Source organism: Schistocerca serialis, chromosome 1 (assembly GCF_023864345.2).
Source record: "Schistocerca serialis cubense isolate TAMUIC-IGC-003099 chromosome 1, iqSchSeri2.2, whole genome shotgun sequence".
NCBI classification, from domain to species: domain Eukaryota; kingdom Metazoa; phylum Arthropoda; class Insecta; order Orthoptera; family Acrididae; genus Schistocerca; species Schistocerca serialis.
The window spans coordinates 420772564-420775630 of record NC_064638.1 but is presented as its reverse complement, the minus strand read 5'-3'; the positions used below and the strand labels follow the sequence as shown (position 1 = coordinate 420775630).

Below are 3067 nucleotides of genomic sequence, written 5' to 3'. Positions count from 1 at the left end.
AAGAAACACCTGACAATGTTTTCTTTCATCGTGAAATCGCTTGTTTACATGGGTCAAAAGTTTACAGTGTTCTGTAGTCGATAAAGTCTCGTGAGCACCGTCTGTAAAGCGCTGAAATTATTCTGCATGAGCGTCTTATTTCCACACATGAACACGTAGCTGAGGGAACGTCGATTTTCTATAATTCCTGTCTGCGGCAGATATCGAACGACAAATGCGTTGATTTATCGGCAAATACTTGTAAGTAGAGAATATGTGGCTTGATAAGCGGCTGTAGCGAAACGTATTTCAAAATAATTAAGTACAGAAATGACTCTGATAGCAGACACCACTTCGACGTGTTTCGTGGTGAGTTGAACTAATGTTAAGCTCTTATGTTTGGAGTCAAGTCAATGTGTCGATATGGAAAGACGTATCGATGAGTGTCATTCCGATAATCATTGGGCATTACTCTTCGCATCTATGGCAGAAGATGATAGGAGTGATATTCATCGAAACGGTTCGCCATTTCGTCTCACTCACTCCGCCAGAGACCCGAGAGCTTTGTCTTATCTGGTACTGGAATTTGTATTCTCATGGTACCAAAGATGGCACTATGAGATAATTCCAGGTCTGTCCGAAAACTCCTTGACACTTCAGTATGTAAATGTTCGACAGGAACAGCCAATTACAGACCAGAAATAAGAGTTGCAGGTTCGACCATCAGACCGACTACGCAATAAATAAAAGTGTGAGGACACTGGCCATGCCCGATTGTAGTTAACAGAAAAGTATTGACAATATTTCACTGTCGACAATGTGTCACAATGTTTCTTTAAGTGGTGGCACCTACATTTCAGTCATAATACATGAAGGTGTCTCACGATATAATTCCTGACGAGGGAGCCAAAGGTAACTGCAAATGAATCCTGTGTGCTGTAAAGGATCTGCAAGTCCCGAGCGTAATAAGTGCAACAGAGGTTATTCGACACATTGATTTAGGACCCTTGAGTAAATAGACATCACGTGTCACTTCCAAGGTCACCCCCATTCCCTAAAACCATGAAACGTGTCAAGGTCACCCATCCATCTAGCATGTGTCAAAGTCAGCCATTCCACTGTCTGGGACAAGGGCTCCATTGCTGTCTTAAAAAAAACTGCTCACATGTTGTCTTATCGGTTATTTGTTTATGTTTATTTAGAACTTTTTTCACGTGGGCACCTTCCCTCCCTCCTCCTCCCAGTCTGTGTAGCGTACTTGTGCTCTTAAGGTATACTATTTATGTAAGCCAAACATATAAGTGTGCTCTTATGTTATATTTACATAAGCCAAATATACGAACCACTGTAATAACATGGTTGTAAGAACCTTTCAAGGTGAAAGGAAATCAATGATTTGCTGATGACATTGCTATCCTCAGTAAAAGTGAAGAATAATTACAGAAACTGATGAATAGAATGAGTACAGAATATGGACTGGAAACAAATCGAAGAAAGACGAAAGTAATGAGAAATAGCAGTCATGACAACAATGAGAAACTTAACTTCAGGACTGGTGAAAATTCTGCTACCTAGGCAGCAAAATAACCAATGATGGATGGATCAACGGACGTATAAAATAGACTAGCACTGGCAAAACTGCAATCCCGGCCAAGAGAAGTCTATTACTATCAAACATAGGTCTTAATTTGAGGAAGAAATTTCTGAAAATTTACGTCAGCAGCACACCATTGTGTGGTAGTGAAACAGGGATTGTCGGAAAACTTGGAACAGAAGAGAATCAAAGCATCTGAGATGTGGTGCTACAGACGAATATTGAAATTTAGGTAGACTGATAAGGTAAAAAAATAAGGATGTTCTGCGCAGAATCGGAGAGGAATGGGATATGTGGAAAACACTGACAAATAGGACAGGACGATAGGACATCTATTAAGACATCATGCAATGACTTCCAAGGTAGGAGAGGAAGCTGTAGAAGGCAAAAACTGTAGAGGAAGATAGAGATTGGAATACATCCATTAAATAGTTGAGGACGTATGTTGCAAGGGCTACTCTGAGATGAAGAGTTTGGCATGGGAGAGGAATTCGTGGCGGGCCGCATCAAACTAGTCAGCAGACTGACGCCTCAAACAAAAAAAAGATTTTAGAATTATCTTAATTACTATGATTTATGGGAAAAATGGCCACCTTCAAGTTACACCCACTACTCTAGGTGAACTGGGCCACGCTTATATGGCAAGAAGTTACTACATTGGTGTGACCTCCCCATCAACCCCTCCCCTTCCCCCCTTCCCACACACACACATACACATACATACACACACACACACACACACACACACACACACACACACACACACACACACACACACGCCAGGCTGTGGTAGTCCTCATCAGAAGATGGATTTAGCACTCGTGTTCTGTGCATTGGTCTATCAACATCATGAAGCATCAACAGTGACCAGCCACCACCCTGGGCAGAATAAAAAGGCTAAGACTGTATGTATTATTAAACTTCCTGGCAGATTAAAACTGTGTGCCGGACCGAGACTCGAACTCGGGACCTTTGCCTTTCGCGGGCAAGTGTTCTACCAACTGAGCCACCCAAGCACGACTCACGCCCCCTCCACACAACTTTTTTCTGCCAGTACCTCGTCTCCCATCTTCCAAACTTTACAGAAGCTCTCCTGCGAAAGTTTCGAAGGTAGGAGACGAGGCACTGGCAGAATCAAAGCTGTGAGGACGGGGCGTGAGTCGTGCTTGGGTAGCTCAGTTGGTAGAGCATTTGCCCGCGAAAGGCAAAGGTCCCGAGTTCGAGTCTCGGTCCGGCACACTGTTTTAATCTGCCAGGAAGTTTCATATCAGCGCACACTCCGCTGCAGAGTGAAAATCTCATTCTATATGTATTATTAATTCATCCATCTCTCTCACTGCTCAATATTATCAAATTTGTTAAAAATAATGACATACACAACATGACGTCACTATAAGGCTAACTTAGAGGAATCTGACACTATAAGTTTATAGTAGAATTGTAAATAATGGCAGGAATTAAAAACACTCTAAGCAGGAACATTTCTACAGACAA

The 3067-nt window shown here is 42.2% G+C and overlaps 1 non-coding gene across 1 annotated transcript; it reads left to right on the top strand.

Moving 5' to 3' along the window:
* The first annotated feature begins 2736 nt into the window (after window positions 1-2736).
* Trnas-cga (transfer RNA serine (anticodon CGA)) lies at window positions 2737-2811 on the top strand. Its single transcript has one exon. It is a non-coding gene; the product is annotated as a tRNA-Ser (tRNA).
* The last annotated feature ends 256 nt before the right edge of the window (window positions 2812-3067 follow it).